Here is a 16,522-nt window from a genome sequence, read left to right as displayed (position 1 = left end):
CCCAGTCCATAGAGGTTTTTTTTTTTTTTTTTTTTTTTTATGACAGCCCACACTGAGACAGAGACTGACAAGTACAAGGTGGGAGAGAGGAAAGCCAAGTAAGATGAGATGATTTTTTTTTTTTTAAGAGTAATAGGAAGAGAGGAAACTGTCTGAAGAGTTGGGTTTGAGTGTTATTTGGGGACTGATACAATGGGTTAATGTACTAATTTCCTGTGGCTGCCATAATGAATTATCACAGACCTGATGGCTCCAAACAGCAGAAATGTATTCTCTCACAGTTCTGCCATTAGCCCCAAATCGAGGTGTTGACAGGGCCATCCTCCCGCCAAAGGCTCCAGGAGGGACCATTCCTTGCCTTGTCCACCTTCTGGAGGCTCCAGAAGTTCCTAGGCTTGCAGCAGCGTCACGCCCATCTCTGTCTCCACCTTCTCAGAGGCTGCCCTTGCCCCTACTTCTCCTCTGTGTCTATGCCTCAGATCTTCTACCAGTCACTGGACTTAGGGCCCACTCCAAGTCTAGGACGATCTCATCTTGAGATCCTTAACTTAATTACACCTGCAGAAGCTCTATTTCCAAATTAGGTTACATTTACAGGGGGGGAGCATTAGAATTTGACTGTATCTCCTGGGGTACCTCTAATTCAACCCACTACGGATAACTTACCCTTGTTTTGACTTAAGTGTAAAGGAGAATTTCTCAGGAGTATTGGGCAAAATTTAAAGTTCTTTTTCGGTTTTGTTTTGTAAAAAAAAAAAAAAGTAAAATGAATGGATAAACAGTAAGCTATTAAAAATCTGGAGTAGGACTGAGGGAAAAAACAGGCAATTGAGAACCTGAGAGGGAGTAGAAACCTATGATAAGAGTTCAGCCATTTTTTTCTGTTATCTCATTGGATTTTGTGTGTGATCATAAAGGTGACATGCAGCAGGCATAGAGCAGGGAAACAAATACGATCCTGACGTTTCCAGGAGTCCCTGTGCCCAGTGATTTTCTAGCTATATATTTGACTCACATAAATGATTGTCATATCTGTTCACTGACTTAACAAACTCTGAACCCTGATGACGTGTGTCGGGCCCCAGGAGAGGAACCAATAGGGATGCGACTGACCAGTGCCCTTGGTGAGTTCATGGTCTGATAGGAGAGAAGGACCTTCTCACAGGAAAGGAGCCCACATGAGACAGATGCGGGGATTCAGGCAAGACAGTGCAGCTGGGTAGAGGGCTCAGAGAAGGGCTTCCTGGAAGAGGTGGCATTGAGGAGGGTTGTTGTAGAAGGGAGGACTGAGTGTGTGGGGGAATGATAGGAGGAAGGCCATTCTAGGCAAAGGCAAAACAGATGCATGAAAGGTTGCCAGTGTGTGCGGGGAAAAATGAGGGTCTCAGCTCTGTTGGATGTTAGGGTTTGTGGAAGAAAGTAGCAGAGATTAAGTGTGGAGAGGCTGGGTTGGCACCCAACCATGAAGGGCCCTGAAGGTCATGCAAAGGAGTTTGTTGTGCGGATGCACTGTTCTCAGGTTGGGAGGGAGCGCACAGCCCCGGGAGGGCGGTTTGAGAGTCTCCAGTAGAGGGTGTAGCTGGAAAGAGCCCCTCCAAAGGGTGTAAAGTGTCTGCTGGGGCATCCTCCTCCCAGGGTCCTATGCCCTAGATAAAGGGGACCCTTAAAGCTTTGAGCAGGGGGTGGCTTGTCTGCACCTCCTTGGAAGACTTACTGGGCTGGGGTGAGACCTGAGGTAGCATCCTGTGTGGACACCACCACCATCACCCTCATTATGAGGAGGTGAGTGCTGGCCTAGGGAAGGAGTCATGGGAAGACGAAAGAGGAAAGCAGTTGGCTCTAAGATCGTCTCTGTGATCAGGGACTGAACTGTTCAGCTTCTGGGCTAGATCTGGCGGAAAACTCTCCTTGCCGATCAACGTTCACTCCTTATTCAGGTTAAGTAAGGTGTACAAGATTCTCTCAGCATCTCATCCCGTAGCATGTTAGCTGGTGAATTGCTGACTCTGAGGGTGTGTACATCAGTGACTGAGATGCTTGCTTGTTCTCTGATAGTATTCTTAGACTCTTGAGTTGTTTTCTGTTTCTCTGACATTGGGGGAGGGCAAGATGAATGTCCAAATCCTCCTTGCATCTTTCATTTGGATGATGGAAAGATTTAAAGGTGTCACCAGTGCCTTGGTTTTTTCTTTCGTGATATTTCTTTATTTGGTGATGTCAGGTCTTAGTTGCAGCATGTAGGAGTCCGGCAGGACCTTTTCTTGCTGTCCTAAACTCTCTAGCTGTGACTCATGGGCTTAGCATGCAGGCTTAGTTGATCCTTGGCATGTGGGATCTTAATTCCCCAACCAGATAGAACCCTTGTCCTCTGCATTGTGAGGCAGATTCTTAACCACCTGATCACCAGGGAAATCCCACTGGTCCCTTGTTGCTATGGCACCTCTAGTGAGGTCCATGAGGTGCTAGAGCAGGGGTGAAGGGGATGTGAGAACATACTGGAACGTAGACATGGCTATGGGCTGATGTATTAGCTCCGCTTTCCATGGAGACTCCATCCATCCAGCTCAGGTCAAAAAGCTAGCTAATCATTCTCACCTCCTCTCATTCTCTGTCTTCTCATTCAGTCTGCCGGTTTCGACCTTCAAAATAAGGCAGCCAAAAAGGAGAACCATGAGGACCTTATGCTAAGTGAAAGTCAAAAAAGACAAATACTGTACGATTCCATGTAAGATGAGGCATCTAGAATAGTCAAAGTCAAAGTGTAGAATGGTGGTTGCCAGAGGCCGGGAGGAATGGGGAGCTAGTGTCTGATGGTACATTTCAGTTTGGAAGATAAAACATTCCAGAGGTAGATGGTGGTGATGGCTTACAACATTGTGAATGTACTTAATGTCACTGAACTGTACATTCAGAAGTGGCTCAGACGGTAAATTTTATGTTATGCATGTGTGCGTGCTCAGTTGTTTTGGCTTGTCCGATGCTTTGCGATCCCAAAGCCTGCCAGGCTCCTCTCACCATGGGGGTCCTCAAGGCAAGAATTCTGGAGCGGGTTGCCATGTCCTTCTCCAGTTTTCAGTCATTTGATCACTCCCCGCCCCCACCCTAAGGAGTGTGAACACTGGTTCCAGGGCTCTTAGCTGTGTGCGGTTCGGGTGTATTTGTCAGTAACATAAAAATAAAGACTATTTGAATGCAATGCCTGCAAGTTTGAAGCACGAGCTAGGAGCAGGTCTCAGGAAGCATGTCCTCAAGGAATCCTGGAACAGAAACATCGCTTGCTCACTGTAGCAAATAGAGAGTAAGTAGAGAAGGACGGTTTGAGGTTTGGAATTCAAATTCCTCTTTGCCATTTTAACTGCTTTTGTGATGTTGGGCATATCATTTAGCTTTCTTGTGTTTTGGGGCATCTCACCAGTATAAGTGAAATAACTCTGCCAGCTGTCTTCATAGAAGAATAACGGGTAAGGAAATGCTAATCACTTGGTGTAAAGTATTCTGAAAAGCCAACTGCTAAAGAACAATATGCTGTGCTGGCATGAAACTGGATATTGGACTAGAGGATCAACCAGGTGTCCTTGAAAATTCAACACTGGTAAGCTTGCCTCCAGTAGCTTAGGGAGATGATGACAAGTCCTCTGTGTCAGAGTGACTCTGTGACAGAGTTTTCAGTCATTATTTTTATCATGAAAGCCTGCACTATCTTAGCTCTAATCTAAACTCGTCTCCTAAATTTTAGTCTCCTAGAATGAGGTATTGACTATGCCAAAGCTTTTGACTGTGTGGATCACAATAAACTGTGGAAAATTCTAAAAGAGATGGGAATACCAGACCACCTAACCTGCCTCCTGAGAAATCTATATACAGGTCAGGAAGCAACATTTAGAACTGGACATGGAACAACAGACTGGTTCCAAATAGGAAAAGGCTGTATCAAGGCTGTATATTGTCACCCTGCTTCTTTAATTTATATGCAGATTACATCATGAGAAACACTGGACTGGAAGAAGCACAAGCTGGAATCAAGATTGCTGGGAGAAATATCAATCACCTCAGATATGCAGATGACACCACCCTTCTGGCAGAAAGTGAAGAGGAGCTAAAAAGCCTCTTGATGAAAGTGAAAGAGGAGAGCGAGAAAGTTGGCTTAAAGCTCAACATTCAGAAAATGAAGATCATGGCATCCTGTCCCATCACTTCATGGGAAATAGATGAGGAAACAGTGGAAACAGTGTCAGACTTTATTTTTTTGAGCTCCAAAATCACTGCAGATGGTGACTGCAGCCATGAAATTAAAAGACGCTTACTCCTGGGAAGAAAAGTTATGACTAACCTAGATAGTATATTCAAAAGCAGAGACGTTACTTTGCTGACTAAGGTCCGTCTAGTCAAGGCTATGGTTTTTCCAGTGGTCATGTATGGATGTGAGAGTTGGACTGTGAAGAAGGCTGAGCGCCGAAGAACTGATGATTTTGAAATGTGGTGTTGGAGAAGACTCTTGAGAGTCCCTTGGACTGCAAGGAGATCCAACCAGTCCATTCTGAAGGAGATCAGCCCTGGGATTTCTTTGGAAGGAATGATGCTAAAGCTGAAGTTCCAGTACTTTGGCCACCTCATGCGAAGAGTTGACTCATTGGAAAAGACTCTGATGCTGGGAGAGATTGGGGGCAGGAGAAGAAGGGGACGACCCAGGATGAGATGGCTGGATGGCATCACGGACTCGATGGACGTGAGTCTGAGTGAACTCCGGGAGATGGTGATGGACAGGGAGGCCTGGCGTGCTGTGATTCATGGGGTCGCAAAGAGTCGGACACGACGAGTGACTGAACTGAACTGAAACTGAACTGAGAATGAGGTATGTTCCTGTCTTTGTTCTCACTCCTGGAAATGGATCAATATAAACTTTGGCTGTATTAAAGCAAACCCACCTCCTGCAGGAAGTTTTTCCCAATTAGTCCTACTTACGTACCCTACAGCCCTTCTGGGACAGCAAGCTTATCTTCCCAATATCCCTAATAACCAAACATTAAGCAGATACCTATATAACAACATAGCCATGCATGAGCTGTCCATATATCTGTTTTCAGTTGCTCTCTTTTCTCTATTAAGTGGATTATTCCTCAAGAGTTCTAAAGCCATGGTGCAAAGGTGCAACCTGATTGTTAATTACAGAGCTCCAACTTAAGATATGAGGCATCCATGTAGGATTCCAAAACTGTGTGCATGACATGTTTTTTTTTTTTTAGACTCTGTATTCTAGTCATTTTTGTCTTCTCTGTCGAGCAGTCTCTCCTAGGCTTTTTAATTGCTTGTGATTGGTCACTTCGTTTGTCTTTTTGGCTGTAGGACTTTTGGAACAGAATGCAGTGTTCAAGGTAAGTTTCAAGTCACCTATTTCATATGAAAAGCAAAGCACTAATATAATGGTACACATTTATTTCCCCCATAAACATGTATTAAGAGCCACAGCCAGCATTGTGCTGAGTGTTAGGGACATAAAGATTAAGGATGTGGCCACTGGCTCATAATCTAACATGTCACGCACACAGTTTTGGAATCCTACATGGATGCCTCATATCTTAAGTTGGAGCTCTGTAATTAACAATCAGGTTGCACCTTTGCACCATGGCTTTAGAACTCTTGAGGAATAATCCACTTAATAGAGAAAAGAGGACAACTGAAAACAGATATATGGACAGCTCATGCATGGCTATGTTGTTATATAGGTACCTGCTTAATGCTTGGTTATTAGGGATATTGGGAAGATAAGCTTGCTGTCCCAGAAGGGCTGTAGGGTACGTAAGTAGGACTAATTGGGAAAAACTTCCTGCAGGAGGTGGGTTTGCTTTAATACAGCCAAAGTTTATATTGATCTTGAACCTATTATCTGTTTGTCTTTTAGGAAAAACTTTCTAATTTTCTACCATTCAGAATCTGGGATTCCAAACCTATCTCTTTGATGCAGGAAGTGTGATGTTTGGGGCTTGCCTCTGTGCTTTTTGTTCTCAAACCAAAAGTGTGCATTTTCACGCACTAGGTTGTGTTGTTCAGGTGTGCGTTGGCAACACCTCCCGATTTAGCTCAGCCACGTATTTCATGAGCCACCATTCATTTCTCCTTAAAGATCGCTCATTAAGATGACAGCTAAGTCCTTAGCCGGCCCGCCTTGGGACCGTGGGCCCCACGTCACACTTTGTGGCTCAGAGCCCTGGGTTGTATTGATGCCTTTAATCCACGTGCCCGTGTGCATCTGCTAGGTGAGATTTGCTAGAATTTGTTGCCATAAGAGCTTTGCCACGGTGAACATCTGCCACCTCTTGGGCCTGTTCGTCTGTCAGACAAGTGGAGCTTCCACAGGCAATCTTGTACACTGGGCTTGGCTTCTGTTCTGTGAGGCCTAGGAGTTTGTTGCCCCTCATTCTTCTGAACCACTGCAGGAACACTTTCCTTCCTTTAGTATATGTTCAGAGTCCTGGGCAGGCCGTGACGCTGGCCACATGAGAGGCCAACTGAACCCAGGTTACGCAGTATTTCTTTGCATCCCCTCCACTTGGAATGTTGAGGCCTCTGGCTTTTCTTATCGCTTCATTACTTGCCTGTGGCTCCGTCTTCATTATCGGGGGCTTGAGAAAGCTCACCAGCAGGACCTAGCACGCAGAGGCATTAACTAGTGACTGGCCTTCCTTGTGCACTCCGGGCAGCCCTGCGACTGTCATTCTACCCTGTCGCTTGCTGTTCCGTGAGATTCACCACTTAGTCAGACGGCCAGGGTTCCTCTGGATACGTTATTATTACTCCCCTGGGACTTGGTTTCATCATTCTTTATGTGGGCGTGCAAAGGCTCCCTCTTGCACAGGTGGCTGCAAGGAATTATAAACCAATAAAGAGATTGCTTAGCATATGGCTGAATGTCAAGGGCAATAGAAACGCTTAATTTCATTTATTTAGTAGTAGTTGGATGGCCATGTGGATGTTGCTGTGGAAACCGTAACGCCTGAATTCTCTGACACTTATCTGTATTTTGCTTTTAAGTGAGGCTTTAAATTTAAATCCTGTGGGGTTTTTTTTTTTTTCGTATTAGAAAAGTATCAGGAAAGATCAGCGTTTGATCTCAATCACAACATTTCCATAAGAAGCTGTGTGAGCTGTCCCTTCTTCCCCACCAAGGAACATCTGTTGTCCAGTTTCTCTCATCTGATCCCTCTTTTTTTCCCCCAAGGTCTTGTCTCTGTTCACCCACCCACCCACCCATCTATTCACCCATCCAACACACTGCATTTGCAGTTCATGAGCCGACTGGGGCAAATGCAGGTGGACCAGAACTATTGATTTTCTAGCAGGAACAGAACTGAGAGGATGTCTTTGGTGACAGAGATGTGTGTTGGCAGATCTTGTAGAGTGGCGAGATGGAGGTGGAGGCGACAGAGGGTGTGGCTGCAGGGAAAGGGGAGATTTTAGCAATTCGGAGGACCAGAGGCCCCACAGGCTGGTGCCCTGGGCTCAGGCAACATGTAGCTGGGGGATCTGGGTGTGGCAACAGCAGCATCTGGTTAGAAAAATCGATCTTGACTCTAAGCTCTCACTGGAGGAACTTGTGCAGTTCCCCAGCTCCGGCAAGCTCCTCTCTCCCTCAGGAAGGGTCTCCATGTGGCCACCTATCCCCCACCATAGGCTTCGAAGCCCTTCCCTGGGCTGCATGGACCTCCCTGCCCATCACCTCCTGGGCTTGACTGTGGTGCTCGTTCCCAGCACCTGCTCCCACTCCTGCTCCTGCCAATGTTTGCTCACTCCCTTGCCTCCGCCACCTCGATCTTGTTCTGGCAGTTCTTTGCGTGCCTGCATGCTCAGTCGCTTCGGTCGTGTCCAACTCTGTGAGACCCAATGGACTGTAGCCCATCAGGCTCCTCTGTCCATGGGATTCTCCAGGCAAGAATACTGGAGTGGGTTGCCATGCCCTCCTCTAGGGGATCTTTCCTGCCCAGGGATTGAACCCTCATCTCTTGCAGTGCAGGCAGATTCTTGACTGCTGAGCCATCTGGGAAGCCCCTGGCAGTTCCTTACAGAGATGCTAATAGCACAACTTTTTCTCAAGCACGTATTCTCAGCTTTTTCGTGACTCTTCTGTTCCCGCCAGGAATTAACGAGTGTCTCCTAGTGTTCCTCCCCGTGTTGCGTTCATTCTGATCGATGTGAAGAGAGACTCCAGGGTTCCAGCTGTAGCTGCTGGAATTCCTGAAGTGCACACGCAGGTCAACCTTCTCTCTGGGAATTTTGCTTCAGAGGGAAAGGCAATTGGATTATTGTGGCTACATCTTTTCTAAATGAAACACATCGTCTTCTCCTTTTCCGTTGTTGTCAAAAAGGCTATTTCAGCTCACATCCTGAAAATCACCCCTTGCACCTCAAGCTTCCTCCTCCTATTTGTTTGGTCTCTGAGCCCAGCTGATCAAGCGCTGATAGTTCTGAAATCAATCTTCATTTCCACTTGCTGTTTTATCTCTCCCATTACTTTTTAGAAATGACTTTAGTGAGGTTTATTTTACATATAATCAGGTTCAATCTACACAAGTGCACTTCTTTTTTTGGGGGGGGGGTAAATTTAGCAAGTAGTGCAGCTATTATCATAAGTCAGTTTCAGAACATTTGCATCACCCCAGTAAGATCCCTCAGGCCTACAGTTAATCCCTGTTTCTACCCCCAGCCCCACGTAACTGCTAATCTACTTTCTGTCCCTACAGATTTGTCTATTCTGAAAATTTCACATAAATGAAATCATATGATATATGGTTTCTCATGTCTGGTTTCTTTCACTTAGCCTAATGTTTTTGCAGGCCATCCATGTTGAGGCAGGTATCAACTCTTCCTTCCTTTTTATTGCTAAATAATGTTCTGTTGTATGGATATGCCACATTTTGTCTAACCCCTTACCAACTGGTGAACATTTAGGTTCTTTCTACATTTCGGCTATGATGAATAATGCCACTATGAACTTTCTGTGTGCCAGTCTTTGTGTGGTATTGTTTTTATTTCTCTCAGGTAGATACTTAGTTTATACTTAACTTTTTGAGAAACTGCCAAACTGTTTTCCCAAGCGGCTACCTCATTTTACATTCCCGCCAGCAATGTATGAGGGTTCCTGTTTCCCCATAACTTCAACAAGAGTTGCTATTGTCTGCCTTTGTGATTATATTCATTCCAGTGAGTATGAAGTAGTATCTCACTGTGGTTTTTAATGTTCATTTCCATAATGACTAACGATGTTAAGCATTGTTTCATGTGCTTTATTAGCCATTTATATAACTTCTTTGATGAAACACTGTCCACATTTTTTGTCTTTATATGAGGATTCTTGGTTCCTAATGACTGAATTCTATGACCTCCCCTTACCTTTTTCCTCTTGACTGGTTGGCTGCTGCCATGTAGCACTTCTCCAACCTAGTTTTTACAAAGTGCTACCAGATTAAAGTTATGTGTGGCCTTGGCCATGTTCCTCACCCTTAGTGTTCTCCACTGTCTGAAGTTCAAAACCCTAATCCTTGACATTCAAACTATTACATGACATGGTTCCATCCCTCCATACTCCCACAGGCACCTGGGTTCTGGAAAAAGAGTTCCCTCGGGGCATCCCTGCCCTTTTCTCCTGGGTGTCTGTCTCTTGTCTGACGTCTTTCCCACCCTTTCCTAACCTCTGACCCATCCTTCAAGGCCCAGTCACTCTCCACTCCTCCTCACTGACTTCCCCAGTGAGAATATCCCACCTTTCTCTGGCTTCCTTGACTCTGTTTCCTTTGTTCTGCTGACCTGCTTAGCTGACCTACCTCTAAACCAAGTGCTGTTTTTGAAATTTTATATAAGAATGTTTCCCGGCACCCAACAATACAATGATATTCTGCTCCAGCTCTAAGTTCATCAGAGCAGTCATCAACTAGACATGAAGTGGTTTTGTTTTGTGTCCTGGACTCTCACAGCCTTTTAAAGTCTCATCTATCACCAGCACGTGCTGTACTTCTGATTCTGTGTGTGGCTCCTGGTTGGGGACCGAAGAAAGGTCTGTGCTTCTTCCCTTGCACCCTGCCCCACCCCCGACTGGATCTGTGTCTTGGGCAGGTCACCTCCCCTTTAGAGGGTTCTAGGATCCCCTTCTTATATTCCTAACTATAAATTTAGTGAGTTGTGAAGGTAAATGATGTAAAATTAGTTTTCTTTTTTTTTGTAAAGTGCTTTGAAATATTATTTTGTTGTAAAATATTTTTAATCACCAGTATTCTCTTTCCATCTGTCTTGCCAGCATATCGTACTTTTTGCCCTTTTGGTTGTTGTTGCTGTTTCTTTTGTTTTTGTATCCTGGCTTCCACTACGCATAGGTAGGAAACCCACATCCTTTACCCTTCTAGCTCCTTGTGATTCATTTTCTAAAAATTAAAACTTGCTTTAATTTCCTTTTTTTTTTTTAAATTTAGTAACTTTTCTTAGCAAGCTTTTTGGGGGTTGGTGATGGACAAGGAAGCCTGGTGGGCTGCAGTCCATGGGGTCGCAGAGTTAGATACGACTGAGTGACTGAACTGAACTAAAATTTTCTTATAGTAAAATAGTGATTATAATGTTACATTTTTCTCAGAAAACATAGAGGAAACTCTCAGAGAGCTGTTGTACTCTTAATACCTTGATGTTACTTCTCTTTTTTTTTTCTGTTGCATAATTTTGTTTCCACTGAATTATCATTATATTGTACATACTTACATTTTAAAAAATACTTAACACTGGCTCCCCTGATGGGAAAGATATTGGTCAAGACTCTGAACTTCCAATGCAGGGTACATGGGTTTGATCCTGGGTCAGGGGTCTAAGATCCCACATGTACCACAGTTTGGCCAATAAAACCAACAAAAAACTTAACACTAATATATCATCAACATCTTTCCACTTTTTCCATAAAATTATTCTTTTATGAGAACATTTTTAATGGCTGCATGGTACTCTACAGTCTGACTACTGTAAGTTTTTAAACCCATCCCCTACTGATGCACACATAAATTGTTTCTCTGACTTCACTATCATAAACAATGGTACACAGAGTGCTGTAATCCCTTTTCAGAGCAGGAGGCTTCTTGTGATAAGTGGCAGCATCTTCCATGGCCATCACATCTGGTGCCCAGTGTCAATGGGAGGGCACTCATCAGATCGTCCTCTGGTTTTAAATATATCTTTCTTTTTGAATTTTATTTATTTTGGGCTATGCTAGGTCTTTGTTGCTGTGCAGGCTTTTTTCTAGTAGCGGCAAGCAAGGGCTCTGCTCTAGTTGTGTGTGCAGTCTTCCCACTGGGGTGGCTTCTCTTGTTGCTGGGCATGGACGCTAGGGCACATGGGCTCAGTAGCTGTAGTGCTTGGGCTTAGTTGCTGTGCAGCCTGGGGGATCTTCCCGGCCCAGGGACCAAACCCATGTCTCCTGCATTGGCAGGTGAATTCTTTACCACTAAGCCACGAGGGAAGCCCCCACATCTCTATTTTTAATCATTGGTCTTTTCTTCACAATCTGAAAGCCAAAAACAAAAACAAAAAAAATCACTCTAACCACACAAATTTGGTTCACACCCTTTCCTCTTTATCTTCTGAACTATCTGAACTTTGGACTGAAATCAAACTTGGAATTGAGCATGAAAGGAATTTGTGAGCATAAAATGATTAATGATTGAAATGATCATCCAAGAGTGGAAAACCTTCCTTAGGTTGCAGGATAACAACCTTCTCCAGCACTACAGTAGTGCTCCAAGTACACAAATTAAAGTTATCAGCTTGCGGATGATTCTTTGGCAGCCCATACATGATCATATGGTCCCCAGAACACCAGTAGATCACATGCAAATATTGTTTGCATATTCATCACGATACCACATGGACAGTGTAAGCTGCTTTGATTCTCTTTCAAGGAGAAACGCAGGCGCCTCTGGCACATGCGCTCCACTGGCTCTGCTGGCATGTTGGTGCCTGAACCAATGTGGAAATTATTCAAAAGAAAAATACTAAAGAGGAGTGGAAGCTATTATAGTCTGCTCTCTGCTTAGCAATTAGAAGTTGCCAGCCTGATTTTGGTTATTCCTGATTTATACTTTGGGGCTTTCAAAAGCACAGCGGCATAATATATTTTAGCTATAAAATTTATGAGCTACTCACCCCTGAGGTATAAATAATGAAAAAGCTAAATTTCATTTTCTGAAAATATAAAAGTCCCACAAAACACTCCCAAAGAAGCTACATCTGCTTAATAAATAAGCAACAAGGAATATGGAATAAGAATTTCATTCTAAGTCAGGTAATGGACCTTAACATTTTTTTTTTTTGCACTTTGTACTTATGAATATAGCAGGGAGATACTGTTTTTCACCCAGGGATATCAATGGAATAAATAAATTGATGTTAATAGGAGCTCTAGGTTTTGGGAAGTCAGTATGTAATTTATCCATAATAAGAGGTTTTTTTTTTTCTTAACCTAAATCTTGAAGTAATTCCATTAACACTCTCAAATAGGAAGATGTGAGAAGTATACAAGCACACCAAATTTTATTACATCTCACCTATAATGCTGCTTCTTCTTCTTCTTCTTTTTTTTTTTTTTTACAAATTGAAGGTTTATAACTCTGTATTAGGAGAAGGCAATGGCACCCCACTCCAGTACTCTTGCCTGGAAAATCCCATGGACTGAGGAGCCTAGTAGGCTGCAGTCCATGGGGTCGCTAAGAGTTTGGCACTACTGAGCAACTTCACTTTCACTTTTCACTTTCATGCATTGGAGAAGGAAATGGCAACCCACTCCAGTATTCTTGCCTGGAGAATCCCAGGGACGGGGGAGCCTGGTGGGCTGCCGTCTATGGCGTCGCACAGAGTCAGACACGACTGAAGCGACTTAGCAGCAGCAGCAGCAGCAGCAGCAGCAACTCTGTATTGTCACATGATGCATTTTTAGCTTAAAGTACATACATTTTTTGGGCTTCCCTGATAGCTCAGTTGGGAAAGAATCTGCCTGTAATGCAGGAGACCCTAGTTCGATTCCTGGGTCAGGAAAATCCACTGGAGAAGGGATAGGCTGCCCACTCCAGTATTCTTGCTCTTCCCTTGTGGCTCAGCTGGTAAAGAGTCCCCCTGCAATGTGAGAGACCTGGGTTCAATCCCTGGGTTGGGAAGATCCGCTGGAGAAGGGAAAGGCTACCCACTCCAGTATTCTGGCCTGGGTCCCAAAGAGTTGGATACAAATGAGCAACTTTTACTCTGTACATTGTTTAGACATATTGCTATTGCACACTTAATAGATGACAGTAGAGTATGAAAGTAACTTTTATATGTACTGAGGCACCAAAACATTCACGAGACTCACTTTATTATGATATTTGCTTTATTGTGGTAGTCTGGAACTGAACATGCCTGTATAGATATAGAAATTTCTACCTATCTGTGAGGAGTTGGGTTGCATCATGAAAAGAACTTCAGTTAGATAGAAAATAAAATTATAGCTAGTTTCTTTAAAAACTAACTCTTTAGGCTGCTAACTCAGAAAACAGAAACCCCTGAAACTACAAGAATTACAAAACCCTAGGTCAACTTGAAAAAAACACGTTTAAGCTAAAATGAAGGTGTGCTTTACATACAACTGAATTTCCAAAAGAAAACAATTACAATCTGGGTAACAACAGCAACAAGGACCTATTTAAAGGTACTGGAGACTAGCCGAAAGCAGGGCAGAGACTGGAGGGGATTCAAAGATTCAATCCTTGAAAGAAGGGTTACAGGGGTTTTTCCAGTCTGCTGGGCACAGTGGCTATAACTCAACGTGAAAGCCAGTCTTATTGGTTAGAGACATTACACAGTGGAGTTCAGGGTATAGCTGGAAAGGGAGGAAAAAAATCCCAGGGAGGAGAGAGTCAAAGTGAGGCAGGCCTGAAATTCACATTATATTTCTCTCAAATCCTTGGCTGATATTTTTTAATTTTGCATACATGGAAGAGTTACAAGAAGTCCAAGGGAAAAGGCATCTCGAAGCTGAAAGAGCTGAAGAGACTTCAGCTGCTATCACTACCGGGGAGCAGAGCTTGGAGTTTAATGCCCAAGTTGGCGGGACCTGATAAACACTTAAAATTTTCGTTTAAAAAAAAAAATTGTATGTATTTATTTTGGGCTGTGCGGGGTCTTTGTTGCTGCGCTGGGCTTTTCTCTAGCTGCGGCGGGAGGGGGCTTCTCATTGAGGTGGTTTCCTTTGCTGCAGAGCCAGGTTCGAGGGCACACTGCGACTCCTGGGCTCTAGAGCACAGGCTCAGTAGTTGTGGTGCTCGGACTTGGTTACTCTGTGGCATGTGGGATCCTTCTGGGCCAGGGATCAAACCTGTGTCTCCCATATTAGCAGGCAGATTCTTTACCACTGAGCCCGCAGGGAAGCCTCCACTTTAGTCCTTCCATCAAAACCCCAGAAGGGGCATACTTTAGGGGTAAAGAACAAGTCCCAGGACTAAGGGATTTTCCTCAGATCTAAGAGCCAAACCTCAACAGAACTATCTGCTCTAACAGAGCACAAAGCCAAGCCTTTATAAGTTTACGGTGACCCACTGGTAAAGAATCTGCCTGCCAATGCCGAAGACACAAGAGACTCAGGTTCAGTCCCTGGGTTGGGACAATCTTTTGGAGGAGGAAATGGCAACCCACTCTAGTATTCTTGCCCGGATAATCCCGGACAGAGGAGCCTGGCAGGCTACAGTGCATGGGGTTGCAAAGAGCTGGAGACAACCGGGCGGTTGAGCATGCATGCACGCACACACCACTAACTTAACTGCCTGCTAGAACAAAATCATTACTTTTCAAAGGAAGGTAACAGCATCTAGCATCTCTGTGATGTGATATCCATAATATCCAGCTTGCAGTCAAATTTACTGGTTATGAAAATACACAGAAAGATGTGATTCAGAGTCAAGAGAACAAACAATTAATAGAAAGTAACCCCCAAATGAGCCAGATGTTGGAATTAGCAGGCAAGAAAATTAAAGCTGTCATTATAACTATATCCACAGATTTAAAGGGAAACTATATACTTATATATTGAAAAGTACAATATCTGAAATGAAGAATTCACTGAATAGGTTTGACAGAGATTGGAGATAGCAGAGGTAAATGTCAGTGAACTTAATAAAGGATCAATAGAAATTATCCAATCTGAAGAATAAAAGGGTAAAGACTGAAATAATTACAGAGCCTCAGTAACTCATGGGACAATTCAAATAGTGTCCTAGTATACATGTAATTGGAGTCCCAGAAGGACAGAAAAGAGAGAATGGGTCTAGAAAAATTCAATAAATAATGACTGAAATTTCCCCAAACTTGCTGAAAAACGTACAGATCAAATTATAGGTCTAAGAAATTCAGCAAACCCTAAGCAGGATAAATACAGCGAGAACCACATCCTGGAGCATTATAGCCAAACTGCTGAAAACCAATTGTAAAGAGAAAAATCTTCAAAACATCCAGAGAAACACACACACACACACACATACACACACACACACACACACACACACACACACGAATTCCCATGAGAGTTAATGTTAGCTTCTAATCAGAAGCAAGCAAGGACAGAAGGCAATGAATGACATTTTTAAAGGGTGGAAAGAAAAATAACTGTCAACCAAAAATTCAAAATACGTTAAACTGTTCTTCAGACTCAAAAGTGAAAAAAAGATAGATAAGCAAAAGCTGAGGGAATCTGTCACCACTAGACCCTTGGTACAAGAAATGTTAAAGGAAGTTCTTCAGTCTGAAGGGAAATGACCTAGTTGAAAAGCTGGCTCTATAGGAAAAAATTTTTTATCAGTCTCCCCAGTATAAAACTGGGTAAATATAAAAAGAAAAAAAAAAAACAACAACGCCTCCCACCCCCCCCACCCCGCCACCACCAGGGACTTCCCTGATGGTCCAGTGGTTAAGAATCCACCTTGTAATGCAGGGGACTCTGGTCCAATATCTGGTCTGGAAATTAAGATTCCACAAACTCCAAGGGAACTGGGGAACCACAATAAAAGATCCCTCATGAAGCACTTGTGCTTCAATTGTGATCCCACTTGTGATCCCACTTGTGCTTCAATTAAGAGCCAACAGCAGCCAAATAAATAAATAAACAGTTTGTGTGTGTATGTGTTAGTGACTCAGTCGTGTCTGACTCTTTGTGACCCCATGGACTGTAGCCCACCCTCCAGGCTCCTCTGTCCATGGGGTTCTCCAGGCAAGAGTACTGGAGTGGGTTGCCATGCCTCTCTCCAGGGGATCTTCCCGACCGAGGGGTCAAACCTGGGTCTCCTGCATGCCAGGCAGATTCTTTACCCTCTAAGCCACCAGAATTACCCAGTTAGTTTTTTAAAAAAAAAACCCACATATTTAAAATGTTCTAGCTTTACCAAAAGACAAGTTGTTTAAAGTAAAATGGAGACTATGGTATTATGGATTTTACAATGTATGTGGATATAAAATACAACAAATAGTAGCATAAAGTGAA

This window comes from Ovis canadensis, chromosome 12, assembly GCF_042477335.2.
Source record: "Ovis canadensis isolate MfBH-ARS-UI-01 breed Bighorn chromosome 12, ARS-UI_OviCan_v2, whole genome shotgun sequence".
Classification (NCBI taxonomy): Eukaryota; Metazoa; Chordata; class Mammalia; order Artiodactyla; family Bovidae; genus Ovis; species Ovis canadensis.
The sequence above is the reverse complement of the archived record's forward strand: the minus strand, read 5'-3'. Positions refer to the sequence as shown.